The sequence below is a fragment of the Dendropsophus ebraccatus genome, chromosome 8 (genome assembly GCF_027789765.1).
Source record: "Dendropsophus ebraccatus isolate aDenEbr1 chromosome 8, aDenEbr1.pat, whole genome shotgun sequence".
NCBI classification, from domain to species: Eukaryota; Metazoa; Chordata; class Amphibia; order Anura; family Hylidae; genus Dendropsophus; species Dendropsophus ebraccatus.
In genome coordinates, this window is record NC_091461.1 from 10,920,536 (window position 1) to 10,938,025 (window position 17,490).

The window sequence follows — 17,490 nt, forward strand, 5'->3', positions numbered from 1 at the left end:
GGTACATGCAGAAAGAACTGTTCATGTTGGGTGGCAGGCTGCAGATAAGCTTGCAGGAGAGTCCTTGTACAACTTATCCTCTCCCCGTCTAGCCCATTTTACCTGCCAGCATTTTTAAGTAGATTTGTCCTCTTAGCATGGACTGAAGGCAGTTTTTGGTGAAACCTCCTAATCTTCACAGGGTACTGTGATCACCACAAATATGACCCAGATCAGCTTTTAGGCAAAGGCAGCAACAGGAATAAGATCTTTGCTGTTTTGTAGCAAACACGTCTGGGGTTACTTGCCCTTAGCTTAGAAGGTTTTAATAAGAAATGGGAAACTGACTGGGCCTTAAAGGGGTAGTCCACCCAAAAAAAATTTCTTTCAAATCAACTGGTGCCATAAAGTGCCAGAGATTTGTAATTCACTTCTATTAAAAAATCTTAAGTCGTCCAGTACTTATTAGCTGCTGTATGTCCAGCAGGAAGTGGTGTTTTCTTTCCTTTCTGACCCAGTGCTCTCTGTTGCCTCCTCTGTCCATGTCAGGAACTGTCCAAAGCAGGAGCAAATCCCCATAGAAAACCCCTCCTGCTCTCCAGACTGGAAATAATACAACTTCCTGTTGGGCATACAGCAGCTAATAAGTACTGGAAGGCTTGAGATTTTTTTAATAGAAGTAAATTACAAATCTCTGTCACTTCATGGCAGCAGTTGATTTGAAAGAAAATTTTTTTGGGTGGACTACCCCTTTAAGTTTGCAGGAACTGGTTCTAACCTGGAAAGAGGTTAAACCTGAGAGAGGGTCATGTGACCAAACTCCTCACATGCATGACATGTGACCCCTGGGTGTGGCAAATACATAGCAGTGTTAACCCTTGCACGTCCATAATACTTTAGTGTGTGTAGTACTAGCGGTGTTAAACAGTGTAACAAACATACAATACCCAAAATCAGTTTACGGGGAACTTCAGAAAATTTTTATTTTTAAATCAACTGGAATCAGAAAGTTATACAGATATGTAAATTACTTCTATTTAAAGAAAAAAAAAAAGAGTCTTCCAATACCTATCAGCTGCTGGATGTCCTGCAGGAAGTGGTGTATTCTTTCCACTCTGACACAGTGCTGCCACCTCTGTCCATGTCAGGAACTGTCCAGAGCACGAGAGGTTTTCTATGGGGATTTGCTGCTGCTCTGGACAGTTCCTGACATGGACAGAGGTGGCAGCAGAGAGCTTTGTATTAGGCTAAAGAGAATATTTCACTTCCTGCAGGACATACAGCAGCTCATAAGTACTGGAAGGCTTGATTTTATTTTTTTTAGTAGAAGTAATTTACAAATCTATACAACTTTCTGATTTCAGATTATTAAAAAATATTTTTTCTCCAGATTACCCCTTTAAGACACTTTACAAGAGATTCCTCAGCCACACAACAACTTTAGACTTGGACTCAGGTACTAGGACACTGTATATATATATATATATATATATATATATATATATATATATATAATATATATGGCACCATTTATCCTCCTCCATAGAAGTAACACATATTGTTTTACTCTTCTCCAGCTTCTTTATTTCCTGTAAGCGCTGGAGGGATGGGAGAGCTTAGATGGTTTCCTTGCAGAATGATATTTCTGGGGCAAGAATATAAAAGCACAAACTTACCATGAAACAATATGGGCCGTGCCTGGTGGGCCGTGTCCTAAGGAGGCTAAATCTACAAAAATAACAAAAATGGATTCAAGACATAAAAGCTACTCAGATGCAATGTCAAGACAAGGCAAGATATCATGGCTGTAGCTCTCTACTGGGACAGAAAATACCCCAGAATCCCCCCCCTCCCCTTCTCGGCCCCCTATAATTACCAGATTATATCCCATATATCCAGTTGGGAGAGCCCCCAGAGACACTTACATCATACATCTGAGTGATATCAGCTGCTCCTCTAATAACACTGCCGCATATTTATGGGGCCAATTTCAGGGTTACTGGCCCTTTAAGCCCCATTTCTGGGGTATGAAGGGGCCACAATACACATAGAGGTCACGGCCTTAAGAAAGAAAAAAAAATCAGCTCCAAGGTTCTGTCAATCCTCAAAATATGTGACAAATTCTTCCCAGGGCAGAGAACAGCTCACCGTGAACTTTTCACCAGAAACCTCTGAAAGGAAACACGAACAGGTCTGAAAAGAGAGAGAAAAAAGGTTTTGTATACACAGAAAAACTCGCAATCTCACCCTTTACCTCCTCCGACTGCGTCTTCTGGATTCTGTCACATTTATAATAGCTGCGGAGCTGAACTCTCCCTGTACACTCCAGGCCTGGGGATAAGGCTGGGTTCACACTGCATGTACGCAAGACGTTTTCTTTACAAAACTGTTGCAAAACTACAATTCCCATCATGCCTGGACAGCTAAAGTGTGCTTTGATGTATTCTTTCCAGTCTGACACAGTGCTCTCTGCTGCCACCTCTGTCCATGTCAGGAACTGTCCAGAGCAGCAGCAAATCCCCATAGAAAACCTCTCCTGCCCTGGACAGTTCCTGACATGGACAGAGGTGGCAACAGAGAGCACTGTGTCAGACTGGAGAGAATACACCACTTCCTGCAGGGCATACAGCAGCTGATAAGTGCTGGAAGACTGGAGATATTTGAATAGAAGTAAATTAAAAATCTTTATAACTTTATGGCACCTGTTAATTTGAGAAAAAATGAGAAAAAAAAGGTTTTTCGCTGGAGTACCCCTTTAACTCAGGATCAGTAAATGACCTGCAACATTACGTACTGATAAATAAAATAGAAATAAAAAAAAAAACATATCAAATAATATAATAAAAAATTATATTAAATAACAAAAGGAGCAAAAAATCCAGTCTACCTGATCCAGTAGATGATGGCTGCCCTGTGTTTCCCCCCCCAGCTCTGGGGCCCCTTGTTACAGGGTGTGGCCCTTGGGAACCCTGCGGATTATGTTACATTGTATCCTTCTGCTTTTACTGTGTTGCTACATCTGGTTGCCATGGAAACAAACGGCTACATATGTTTCTTATTTTTCTCCTCTCCCCCAATGTACTGATTAGACGTGTGATGTCATCGCCATCAGATAAGCCGCTTTCAGGCCATGGGGGCGCCAAGTGCCGGCATAGAGATGCAATGACCCCTGTATAGATCTGAGTCCCAGCAGTTACTGTGTAGTTAGCTCCTTCTTAGTTACCTTGGAAAGTTGGGTGATGGATATGGCCACTTTAGGGATTTTTACTCAACCGTTCTGTTGCAAAACTACAATTCCCATCATGCCTGGACAGCCAACGGCTGTCCAGGCATGATGGGAATTGTAGTTTTGCAACAGCTGGTGGTCCAAAGCTTCCCCATCCCTGCTTTATACAGAAGACCATGTGACCTGTCACCCAGCTGAGCCAGGCATCAGTGTTCATCAACCTGACACACTCCAGCTGTTATAAAACTACAACTCCCATCATACCCTGACAACTGTATGACCTTCTGTTTCAAAATACCCGTCCCTTTAGCTGTTGCAGAACAACAACTCTCAACATGCTCTGGCAGCCACAGGTCCCTGTATTCCAGTGCCCCCAACCTGTGGCTCTTCATCAGTTGCAGTACTTCAACTCCCATCATGCCCTCCCTGGGATACACATTTCTCTATGAAGTTCTCTCTGTAACAAAGTCCACCGACCATGTGCCATTTATAATACTGGAGCCCATCAGCCACCACTTATGCACTGCATGGACATCATGGCGATCACATAGGCACAGAATATGTGCCTACATAGCCAACAGGGGGCGCCCAGTGACAGCCAGGCTCCTGCTATACAAGCCAGTATACAGTATATCCTGCCATGCCCCAGTGTCACATTAACTGCAATGACTATAACTCTACGGAGTCTGTAACCAGCTCTCCTCTGCCGCCTCCTCTGCCGCCTCCTTTGGTGCTTTCACCCCCTAATGACTTCACTAATTGTTCCTGTTAGAAGTTAAACAGATGTCTCTGTAGCCGTCGTGCAGAGCCTCCTCTGGGACAGTGACATCATCAGGGAAGCAATGATGTCATTTGTTGGCCGCTCCAGTGATAGTAAGGCTGCAATCTAATGGTGTTTCCAGCAGTTTGTGTGGAGTTGGTTTTTCTGCTCCGAACTCTTTATAGATGTACCATAATATATACCATAACATCCCATAATATATACTATAATATATACCATAACATCCCATAATATATGCCATAACATCCCATATTATATACCATAATATATACCATAACATCCCATAATATATACTATAATATATACCATAACATCCCATAAAATATACCATAACATCCCATAATATATACCAGAGCATACCTCCATAGACATCCCACAATATATACCATAGCATACCATAATAGATACAATAACATACCCCATAGACATCTCATAATATATACCATAACATACCATAATATATGCCATAACATCCCATATTATATACCATAACATCCCATAATATATACCATAATATATGCCATAACATCCCATATTATATACCATAACATCCCATAATATATACCATAACATCCCAAAATATATACCATAATATATGCCATAACATCCCATATTATATACCATAACATCCCATAATATATACCAGAGCATACCTCCATAGACATCCCACAATATATACCATAGCATACCATAATATATACCATAACATACCCCATAGACATCTCATAATATATACCATAACATCCCATAATATATACTATAATATATACCATAACATCCCATAATATATACCATAACATCCCATAATATATACCATAACATCCCATAATATATACCAGAGCATACCTCCATAGACATCCCACATATATATACCATAGCATACCATAATAGATACAATAACATACCCCATAGACATCTCATAATATATACCATAACATACCATAATATATGCCATAACATCCCATAATATATACCATAACATCCCAAAATATATACCATAATATATGCCATAACATCCCATATTATATACCATAACATCCCATAATATATACCAGAGCATACCTCCATAGACATCCCACAATATATACCATAGCATACCATAATATATACCATAACATACCCCATAGACATCTCATATTATATACCATAACATCCCATAATATATACCAGAGCATACCTCCATAGACATCCCACAATATATACCATAGCATACCATAATATATACCATAACATACCCCATAGACATCTCATATTATATAACATAACATACCATAATATATACCGTAATATCCCATAATATATATCATAACATACCATAATACATACAATAACATACCTCCATAGACATCCCATAATATATACAATAACATACCCCATAGACATCCCATAATATATACAATAACATACCCCATAGACATCCCATGATATATACCATAACATACTGTACCTCCATAGACATGGACAGGATAAATAAGTGAAGTCAAACTGCCAGCGGCCACCACTAGGGGGAGCTCATTGGCTAAATAAGATGAAGCAGGAGATTTCTCAGAGAAATGGAGCCCAGAAGCCTATAATAAATGAAGGGATGACACTTACTGCTGAGGTTGGATACACACTTTAGATACACACCTGCAGGTTTTGAGCCAGGAGTGGATACAACAGGAGAGAAGCAAAGTCCTTCGCCTTCTACTTCTAGTTTCTTCAGGGTCCACGTCTGGTGTTACATAAATAAACTGCTGATGTGAATTCTGCCTAAATTGGGTTTTTCTATGAAGACCTTTCTGTCATGTGTAGTGGATGTGTGAGGGGCACTGCATGGCGGTCACTCAGAGGAGAGGAGGGATTCTCCAGGTATTACCTATACACTTATTCTACTATGAACTGCAGCTCTTGAGTATAATACAGGATGTAACTCAGGATCAGTACAGGATCTGTAATATAATGTATGTACACAGTGACCCCACCAGCAGAATAGTGAGTGCAGCTCTGGAGTATAATACAGGATGTAACTCAGGATCAGTAATATAATGAATGTACACAGTGACCCCACCAGCAGAATAGTGAGTGCAGCTCTGGAGTATAATACAGGATGTCACTCAGGATCAGTACAGGATCAGTAATGTATGTACACAGTGACCCCGCCAGCAGAATAGTGAGTGCAGCTCTGGAGTATAATACAGGATCTAACTCAGGATCAGTACAGGATCAGTAAGGTAATGTATGTACACAGTGACCCTACCAGCAGAATAGTGAGTGCAGCTCTGGAGTATTATACAGGATGTAACTCAGGATCAGTAATGTATGTACACAGTGACCCTACCAGCAGAATAGTGAGTGCAGCTCTGGAGTATTATACAGGATGTAACTCAGGATCAGTAATGTAATTTATGTACACAGTGACCCCACCAGCAGAATAGTGAGTGCAGCTCTGGGGTATAATACCGGATGTAACTCAGGATCAGTAATGTAATGTATGTACACAGTGACCCCACCAGCAGAATAGTGAGTGCAGCTCTGGGGTATAATACAGGATGTAACTCAGGATCAGTACAGGATCAGTAATGTAATCTATGTACACAGTGACCCCACCAGCAGAATAGTGAGTGCAGCTCTGGGGTATAATACAGGATGTAACTCAGGATCAGTACAGGATCAGTAATGTAATGTATGTACACAGTGACCCCACCAGCAGCAGAATAGTGAGTGCAGCTCTGGATGTCTGGATGTCATTTTTTAGTACAGAATTTATCTCCTTGAAAAGGCCTAACAGCTTTGATAGGGCGCCGAGTCTTCTATGTAGTCCTATCTATGTAGATGACAGGGTGGGCACAGCACTAGGTGAATCTGGGCAGGTGACTGGGCTCACAGAGTTTGGGGACCCCTGGTGATCTGGGTAAACATGCTTTATACTGGGGATTAGGATGGGTGCACGTAGGCCTCTGTGATCTTCTCGCCTAATGACTAGTAACCCGGGTCCTGTCCCCACGCCAGTATGTCTGTATAGTCACATCCACAGGGAGATATATATGTCCTGTCTGTCTGACATTGAAGGTTTCGCTCCCAGCTCGCCCCGTCCAGGACATTACATGTGAAGGGAGACTTGTGAAGGTCATCTCATAAAATAGCATTTAGCCAACAGGAGCCAATAAAAGAGGTGGCAGAAGCGGGCAGTCGGCTCATAAAACACGACTAATGCTAATTTACTGTTGAACACAAAGTCACATTGCTGAAGTCAGTGACTGGAGCCGATCAGGCGATGAAGACTGCGCAGGAGGTATGTGAGCAGCTCCACCTAGTGGTCAGTCAGCTTAATGCAGAAGGAAACACCCACAATACCTTCTGCATCTGCTGAGGCGTCATACGTGTTTCTGTGGAGCATACAGCTACCTTCATCAGGGATAGAAAAATTAAAGTGTACTGAACAGCAAGTTTCACACATGATAGGCTAATGGTGCGTTTACACAGACAGATTTATCGGACAGATTTTTGAAGCCAAAACCAGGAATGGATTAGAAGAGAGGATAAATCTCAGTGTTTCCTTTGGGACCTGTTCTTTGTTCCTGGTTTTGGCTTCAAAAATCTGTCAGATAAATCTGTCTGTGTAAACGCACCATTAGATACCCTAGCTCTGCACTCATGATTACACATAACAGGCTTAGATGTTAGATACACCCAGTGATGACTGAAATCTGCTTTGGACTGGACTGTGGTCACAGGTGGTCGGCATATAACAGGGCTGACACGCGGTCCGTCGCTGCAGCTGGTTGCGGCCCTTTGATGTGTGACAGCCGGGGGAGCCTGACGTGTAATTTGTGTTAATTTGGCGCTGTTTACTGATGAGCTCCTATTTTTCTTGGCTCTTTGGTACTTCACTACAGCTGCAAATCATTCTCACCATGGAAACGGAGACACTTCCAAACCTTCCTATATAAATACAGAGGGATTCCTGGCTCTATACATAGGGTGGGAATATGCCCTATGCCTCAGTCTATATTAAGTGTATACAGTATGTATGTCTAATATTAGGTATGTATATGTACGTGTATATGTTGTATTTTATTTAGGGGGAGATTTATCAAACACGGTGTAAAGTATCAAGGTGGTGAGGAGGCGCGACTGTGTATGTGTGTGTATATAGGTAGGGTAAAACTGGTAGGGTGGGAAGCCAATGGCTCATCATCATGGCCAGAGCGTTTTTTGTGTTGCCCAGTGCATGGGCCCTGTAGCAGTTGCGTGGTCTGCCCTAATGGTAGCTACACCACTGTATTGGTGCATTGTGTTTAAGTGACTGTGTATGTGTATATATCTGAGCATACACTACCGTTCAAAAGTTTGGGGTCACATTGAAATGTCCTTATTTTTGAAGGCAAACACTGTACTTTTCAATGAAGATAACTTTAAACTAGTCCTAACTTTAAAGAATCTACACCACCATCTACAGTGAAGAGGCGGCTGCCGGATTTTGGCCTTCAGGGCAGAGTGGCAAAGAAAAAGCCATATCTGAGACTGGCCAATAAAAGAAAAAGATTAAGATGGGCAAAAGAACACAGACATTGGACAGAGGAAGACTGGAAAAAGTGTTGTGGACGGATGAATCCAAGTTTGAGGTGTTTGGATGACAAAGAAGAAGGTTTGTGAGACGCAGAAGAAATGAGAAGATGCTGGAAGAATGCCTGACGCCATCTGTTAGCATGGTGGAGGTCATGTGATGGTCTGGGGTTGGTGCTGGTAAGGTGGGAGATTTGTACAGGGTAAAAGGGATTGTGAATAAGGAAGGCTATCACTCTGCACCGCCATGCCATACCCAGTGGGCAGCGCTTGGTTGGAGCCAATTTCATCCTACAACAGGACAATGACCCTAAACACCTCCAAATTGTGCAAGAACTATTTCCAGCAGAAGCAGCAGCTGGTATTCTATCATAGGTAATGGAGTGGCCAGCGCAGTCACCAGATCACCACCCCATTGAGCTGTTGTGGGAGCAGCTGGACCGTATGGTACGCCAGAAGTGCCCATCCAACCAATCCAACTTGTGGGAGCTGCTTCTAGAAGCGTGGGGGGCAATTTCTCCAGCTTACCCCAACAGATTAATAGCTAGAATGCCAAAGGTGTGCAATGCTGGAATTGCTGCAAAAGGAGGATTCTGGGACGGAAGCAAAGTGTGATGTAAGAACAATGTTATTTCACATACAAATCAGTATTTCTAACCTTGTCAATGTCTTGTCTCTATTTTCTATTCATTTCACAACGTATTGTGGTGAAGAAGTGTGACTTTTCATGGAAAACACAAAATTGTTTGGGTGACCCCAAACTTTTGAACGGTAGTGTATATATGTTACCACTTCCGCTGAACTAACCAATGGCCGCTCAATTCCATATGACCCCAACCACAGAAGTGCTGTGCATCAGGACTGGGGCTCCATGAGAATAGCAGAAGTTACAACCTCATCAGAAAAACTGGCATCTTGGGCTTTATAGATGTTCCCCTATATGTACCCCAAAATGGTACTAAGTGAGGTGCCATAATAAAGAGGCTGGTGCACAGCCACTGACACAATATGAGACCCCCTGTGGTAAGACCACCCTCCCGTATCAGTAGGTGGCGGGTTACAAGACATTCTCATACAATATATCAGAGCGTCGTCTATGGAGTGCTGCCAGTCCGATGCCCGCTCTATACACACAATAAGAGTGCGGTCATTGATCTCCAGATGTTTGCGCCTCTCCTGTTTGTTTTGGCAGCTGCGCTCAGGATTCTGGAGGATGGAATTGTTCTATAAGCCTGGCCGGGTTCTCCGCACATCACTGAAGGCGGGGAAGAGGTGATGGCGGCGGCTCTGGGCCAGGAATCGGAATGACTGACCGGTCCAACAAGGCAAAGGATATAGGGGAAGATGCTGGGAGATCTTATATTTTGAGGTTTTTGTTAGCTTAAAGGGGTATTCCACTCAAACATAACTTTTGATATGGTCTATGATATGGACTAACAATTCCTTCCATACTTGTTATTATCTATTCAGTCTCCTTCCCCCAGTTCTGAGCTGCTGCTTTCTGCTTAAAACACAAAAATCTGTGTGTGAGCTTTTCTCTCTGTGTCCTCCTCTTCCCTTCTGAGCTGGCTGATGTAAACAAGAAGATACAAAGACGCTCACACATCTCCTAAAACACCATTCACATTAGGCAGGTGCACGTTGCTATGGCTGAAATTGCATACACACAAAAACACAGATGCATCAGCTCACCGCTAATAGCAAGACACAGAACAGTGATTGCAGCTCTGTATGTGGCATTCAGGACTCTAGGAAAGTTGGGTGACAACCCTAGTAGCAGTTATCGAGGCAGCCATGCTGGCTATCATCCAGATTTTTCAGACAGATATAGGCAAGGAACGGCTGAATAGAATATCAATTACTGATAGGAGCACGATTCAAGGATTCATGAGACAAAGAGTCAAAGACAAGAAGAACAGGAGGACGTTCTCGCTGTTGTTTTTTTTTATGCTGGGGGGTGGGGGACTCCATGGCGCAGCGCTTCTTGGGATATATGAATAGATAGTATATGGGTTAAGTCCTTTGCTGCAGTCAGATCCCCAGGTTGCAGTCTACAGAATAGTGACAGGTTGTCAGAAGTATCGCTGATACAGTAGTCGTGTTGTCAGGGATGAAGAGAAGGAGAACAGTGAGAAGGCAACAAGTCAGAGTATAAGATGGGAGGATAGTCAGAAGCTAAGCCCAGGGTGACAACCAGGAGTTCAGATACCAGAGAGATGACCCAAAGGGGCAAAACAAGAGCGAAGAAGGCAGAGGTGAGGGTCAGCGACAAGGCCGAAGTGGGGATCAGGGACAAGGCCGTGGAAGGGATCAGGGACAAGGCCGAGGTGAGGATCAGGGACAAGGCTGGAGAAGGGATCAGGGACAAGGCTGAGGTAAGGATCAGGGACAAGGCTGGAGAGGGGATCAGGGACAAGGCTTGAGAGGGGATCAGGGACAAGGCAGAGGTGAGGATCAAGGACAAGGCAGAGGTGAGGATCAGCGACAAGGCCGAAGTGGGGATCAGCGACAAGGCCGAGGTGAGGATCAGGGACAAGGCTGGAGAAGGGATCAGGGACAAGGCCGAGGTGAGGATCAGGGACAAGGCTGGAGAAGGGACAAGGCAGAGGTGAGGATCAGGGACAAGGCTGGTGAAGGGATCAGGGACAAGGCTGAAGTGGGGATCAGAGACAAGGCCGAGGTGGGGATCAGGGACAAGACTGAGGTGAGGATCAGGGACAAGACTGAGGTGAGGATCAGGGACAAGGCTGAAGTGGGGTTCAGAGACAAGGCCGAGGTGGGGATCAGGGACAAGGCCGAGGTGGGGATCAGGGACAAGGCTGAGGTGAGGATCAGGGACAAGACGGAAGTGGGGATCAGCGACAAGGCCGAGGTAAGGATCAGGGACAAGACGGAAGTGGGGATTATGTCGAGATGGGGATCAGGGACAAGGCCGAGGTGGGGATCAGGGACAAGGCTGAGGTGAGGATCAGGGACAAGACGGAAGTGGGGATCAGCGACAAGGCCGAGGTAAGGATCAGGGACAAGACGGAAGTGGGGATTATGTCGAGATGGGGATCAGGGACAAGGCTGAGGTGAGGATCAGCTACAAGGCTGAGGTCTTCTATGTGAATTGCCCGTATACCTCGTCCCCCATGCTTTATGTTGTTTGTCTGGGTCTGTGATCACTCACCTGATCATGCTTCTGTAGTGCAGGGTTGTCTGTGCATCTTGCTCTGGCTTTCTGTACTGATAATGAGTTATCCTATATGAGGCTGTGATGTGCTGTCTGTATACATGCCCTCTGTTCTGCTTATGGGAGTGTTTAACTAACACGTAATGTTTCTATGTGTGCTGGTGTCTTATTCTTATTCTGTTAGAGGTCAGGGTAAGGAACAAGGTCGAGGTCAGGATTAGGAACAAGGCTGATATCAGGGTCAGGCACAAGGATGAGGTTGGGATTTGGAACAAGGACGACATCTGGGTCAGGAACAATGGCAAAATCGGGATAAGGAGTAAGGCCAACGTAGGGATCAGGGACAAGGCTGAGGTTTAGATCAGGGACAGGTCTGAGGTTGTGATCTGGGACAAGGCAGAGATTGGGATCAGGGACAAGCAGTAGTCAAAGGCAATGCACAGAAGCAGGAGCCAGGAAAGGTATGACTCTTAGTAACCAGACAATGCCTGGAAGGATGATGCTCGATATACAGGACACCAAAACTGGCATCATCTTCAGGGCCCGATGCCGCTGTGCAGGGTGGTTCAGGGGGCTGCGGTGAAGGTGGAAGCCAAAAACGAAAACATCAAAAGAATTGTATGGTAAAGAAGGGCTGAGGACAGTGATGACCCAGGAACAGGGTGTGGTGAGTAACAAAGTTTTATAATCTATAATGTAATCGATATCATACAATCTTTAATTTAAGTCATCCTATAATCTGAGCCAATGACAGCAACAAAACCGCACTCCCGTGGAAATATTGGGTGCTAGTGCAAAAGGATTCCTCAATCCCAAGATATGTATGAAAGCAAAGGCACTGCACTACCAAGTCTATGATGCTTATGAAAGAATTTTATTTACACAAAAATGGTTTGTCACAATCCAACCAGATCAGGAATCAGGATACAAAGTAATAATGCAGGTGAGTAATGCTATAGGCAACGTTTCGGTCGTGCTTCCGACCTTCCTCAGGCCAATATAGCCATACTGTAGGCAAGGAGAGATGAAGATATCTCTCCTTGCCTACAGTATGGCTATATTGGCCTGAGGAAGGTCGGAAGCACGACCGAAACGTTGCCTATAGCATTACTCACCTGCATTATTACTTTGTATCCTGATTCCTGATCTGGTTGGATTGTGACAAACCATTTTTGTGTAAATAAAATTCTTTCATAAGCATCATAGACTTGGTAGTGCAGTGCCTTTGCTTTCATCCTATAATCTGAGGGCAGCTCCTCTGTACTCGGCAGCTGATCTTGTGATCTTCTCGCTGTATAGTTGTGTGTTCCCCGTGGCGCAGACGTTTATTAGGAAAATCTCGATTTGTTCTGCTATTTTCTGCAGTGATCAGCAGAGACCTCCCTACTAATCCATACCAGGCCGCAGGATGCATTAACCCCGTCACTGCCTTCCTTCAGTCACAGCAGTCTATGGGGGAGAAGCTTCAGGCTCCTGATACATTGGCGCAATGTGATCTCCCCACCGGGGACTCGTGTGAACCTGCAGCAAAAACACTGAAGCCATGGAAAATATTTCTATTGATCGAGGTGACGCAAGAGGTCGGCATCTTCCCGAGAGCGGATTACTCCCCCATATGGAAATTATTGGTACTCCATGTCTTCCTACAGTCAATATGGCCTCCGCCACAGCGCTGCTAGGAAAGTCACCCAGCTTTCCTAACATCTAGAACAGCAATCTGACTAATCACATAGAAGATTCCGGGGCCTCGGGATGGAACCCACTATGTAGGCCCCCATGGCTGTACCCGGCAGCAGGGCCGCAGATTGTCGTCTCCCTCGCTTTACGTCACCGTGCGATCTGTCACATACATGATGGGCTTCTGCCTGCCGTCACGTCCTACCGCCGTCTTATTTATACCAGCTTCCGCCAGGCTCAAATTAGAGATTAAAAACCAGCTAAAAAGTGTTGTCTGAGGACACAGCCGGCAGCTCCGTCTGCGGCTAATCTCCCCAAATCTTATCATCCCCCTCCCCCGGCCATCACTCCTATTATTTAAAGTCAATGCAACGGCAAAGACAGGGATTTTTATTATACAAGTGAAAATAGGTCATAGAAGATAACCGTCATCCGCTATGTATCACATTAGAGGCTTAGATACGGCTGCTCAACACTACACACTTAGATACACAAATTATACAGACAGGATCTTCCAGGATAAGTGAAAAGTCTCAGGACGACATTTTATTTCAGATGCTAAATGGAAAATTACATATCTATATACCCCTGCAAGTAATGGGTGAGGGGCCTATCTTTTAGGCTATGTCCAGAACATCCCCGCCATTGTGGATCAAGGGCAAGTTTTCCCAATTGGTGGTTGTAACACTGCCAGACGAATATCACCAGCGGTGGCGCTGTCCTGTTCACTCCTCTGCTGTGCTCCACGCCTGTCCCAGGACTTCTTGGGTTATCCAGCATAGTCTTCCACCTTCTGCTGCAGTGACACCTCTGGCCACTAGGGTGCGCAAGAAGCCAACTGCTCTGGATATATAGAGGCAGCTTGTCTCCACCTGCTACTGCCAATTCAGAGCCACCTGAACCTATTTAAACCAGCTCCCCCTGCTCCTTCCTACCTGAGCATTGTTGCATTTGTGCATTCCAATCAAAGGTGTGTTTCTGCTATTCTGCTGACTATGAATCCTGACCTGTGCCTGTCCTTTGGATTATGCTTTTTGCCTGACCTCACACCGGGACCACACTTGTGGAGTGACCTGGTGTCCTCTAGCTGTAGAAGTACCAAGCAGAAAGTATCCCACATGATTAGATACAGCAGCACAATAGCCCATATAAGCTCAGACAATATCACACACGATGGGTTTAGATACACTATCATACACAGTAAAATTAGATATACAGCTCATGTGACCGTAAGGCTATACAGGATCGGATACAGTGCTAAGCATTACACATTATAGACAGTATCTTACATGAGAGGCTTAGATACACGGAATGCTTTTGTAGTTGTGATGCTGTCTGGTCACTTTGCTTTCAGGGTCAGGTCCTTGTGTCGTCCATTAGGGCCGTCCGCAGTGTCCGCAGTGTCCTCACTGTTTTCGGCCTTTGCTCTTCTTTCAGTATTTCCAGACTCGTGGGAACTTGGAGATTTTTCCCCAATGAAAATTAAAAGCAGCTTCACTAGTTTCCTGTTTGGATGAAGATGGATCAGAGTGACAGGAGGCGTCCGCTGCCCCCACACAGCTACAACCACAGCCCCATTGTTTCATCTGGAGCGAGGAGCAGAGAGCGATGGAAACACAAAGATATCAGAGTATCCTCAGATCCAGAGGTGCCAGACCGGGGGAGAGGACACACTGTACACATAGGAGGCAGTATTATAGTATATAGTTATATTCCTGTATATAGGGGGCAGTGTTATAGTATATTCCTGTATATAGGAGCAGTATTATAGTAGTTATATTCTTGTATATTGGAGCAGTATTATAGTAGTTATATTCCTGTATATAGGAGCAGTATTATAGTAGTTATATTCCTGTATATAGGAGCAGTATTATAGTAGTTATATTCTTGTATATTGGAGCAGTATTATAGTAGTATATTCTTGTATATAGGAGTAGTATTATAGTAGTTATATTCTTATATATAGGAGGCAGTATTATAATAGTTATATTCCTGTATATAGGAGCATTATTATTGTAGTTATATTCATGTATATAGGGGAGCAGTATTATAGTAGTTATATTCTTGTATATTGGAGCAGTATTATAGTAGTTATATTCTTGTATATAGGAACAGTATTATAGTAGTTATATTCTTGTATATAGGGAGCAGTATTATAGTAGTTATGGTTCAGGGAAGAAAAAGAGTGCTGCACCTCACACCTATGGCTGATACTTGTACCTCTCGGCTGCATTAACAACATCAGAATTCTGTATGTGAATTGATCAAGCCACACTGCCCCATGTACCGCGTGCAGGTATCTGATACACATGGGTCCCTACACTAAGTCCACACTGTGCCGGTCAGCGACCACCACCCCCGCAGGCGTGCACAGTCAGGGAAGGGAGGCCATGGAACGGCCCTGCAACCCCCATGCCACAGGACCAGACCCAAAAATGCCACACCAAAACCCAGCCAGCACCACCGGCGGAGGAAGCTGCCCCCAAACAGCACAAGTCTGGATAAGGTATTGCACTCACCATAGCTATCAAAGATAGAATGGGACAGACAGGAGGGATTAAAACCATGAGCACTCAGGTGTCTCCTGCTAATTGCGGTCATGTGGGTCTCACCAGGAGGAGTGCAAAACACGGAGAAAAGAGAGAAACAAAATACGGTTCAGGGAAGAAAAAGAGTGCTGCACCTCACACCTATGGCTGATACTTGTACCTCTCGGCTGCATTAACAACATCAGAATTCTGTATGTGAATTGATCAAGCCACACTGCCCCATGTACCGCGTGCAGGTATCTGATACACATGGGTCCCTACACTAAGTCCACACTGTGCCGGTCAGCGACCACCACCCCCGCAGGCGTGCACAGTCAGGGAAGGGAGGCCATGGAACGGCCCTGCAACCCCCATGCCACAGGACCAGACCCAAAAATGCCACACCAAAACCCAGCCAGCACCACCGGCGGAGGAAGCTGCCCCCAAACAGCACAAGTCTGGATAAGGTATTGCACTCACCATAGCTATCAAAGATAGAATGGGACAGACAGGAGGGAATAAAACCATGAGCACTCAGGTGTCTCCTGCTAATTGCGGACATGTGGGTCTCACCAGGAGGAGTGCAAAACACGGAGAAAAGAGAGAAACAAAATACGGTTCAGGGAAGAAAAAGAGTGCTGCACCTCACACCTATGGCTGATACTTGTACCTCTCGGCTGCATTAACAACATCAGAATTCTGTATGTGAATTGATCAAGCCACACTGCCCCATGTACCGCGTGCAGGTATCTGATACACATGGGTCCCTACACTAAGTCCACACTGTGCCGGTCAGCGACCACCACCCCCGCAGGCGTGCACAGTCAGGGAAGGGAGGCCATGGAACGGCCCTGCAACCCCCATGCCACAGGACCAGACCCAAAAATGCCACACCAAAACCCAGCCAGCACCACCGGCGGAGGAAGCTGCCCCCAAACAGCACAAGTCTGGATAAGGTATTGCACTCACCATAGCTATCAAAGATAGAATGGGACAGACAGGAGGGATTAAAACCATGAGCACTCAGGTGTCTCCTGCTAATTGCGGTCATGTGGGTCTCACCAGGAGGAGTGCAAAACACGGAGAAAAGAGAGAAACAAAATACGGTTCAGGGAAGATCCTGTTTTATTCCCATTCTGTTTGCTGCAGCTATGGTGAGCGCAATACCTTATCCAGACTTGTGCTGCTTGGGGGCGACCTTCTCCGCCGGCGGTGCTGGCCGGGTTCTGGTGTGGTGTTTTTGGGTCTGGTCCTGTGGCATGGGGGTCGCAGGGCCGTCCCATGGCCCCCGTTCCCTGACTGTGCACGCCTGCGGGGTTGGTGGCCACTGACTGGCACGGTGTGGACTTAGTGTAGGGACCCATGTGTATCAGATACCGGCACGAGGTACATGGGGCAGTATGGCTTGATCAATTCATACACAAAATTCTGATGTGTTTTTTATTTAGCCAAGCGGCACTAGTATCAGCCATAGGTGTGATGTGCAGCACTCTGTTTCTTCCTGAGCCACATTTTGTTTCTCTCTTTTCTCCGTGTTTTGCACTCCTCCTGGTGAGACCCACATGACCGCAATTAG

General features: G+C 45.0%; 1 protein-coding gene and 1 long non-coding RNA gene across 2 annotated transcripts in view; one reads left to right on the forward strand and one right to left on the reverse strand.

The window, feature by feature from the left end:
* Positions 1-17,490, forward strand: part of XPNPEP1 (X-prolyl aminopeptidase 1) — a 55,553-nt gene that overhangs the window by 11,866 nt on the left and 26,197 nt on the right. The gene's annotated exons all lie outside the window — the stretch shown is intronic.
* Positions 1,509-3,084, reverse strand: LOC138798390 (uncharacterized). The gene is made up of 3 exons (XR_011364069.1): positions 2,867-3,084; positions 1,905-2,172; positions 1,509-1,707 (listed from the first exon to the last, which is right to left on the reverse strand). It is a non-coding gene; the product is annotated as an uncharacterized lncRNA (long non-coding RNA).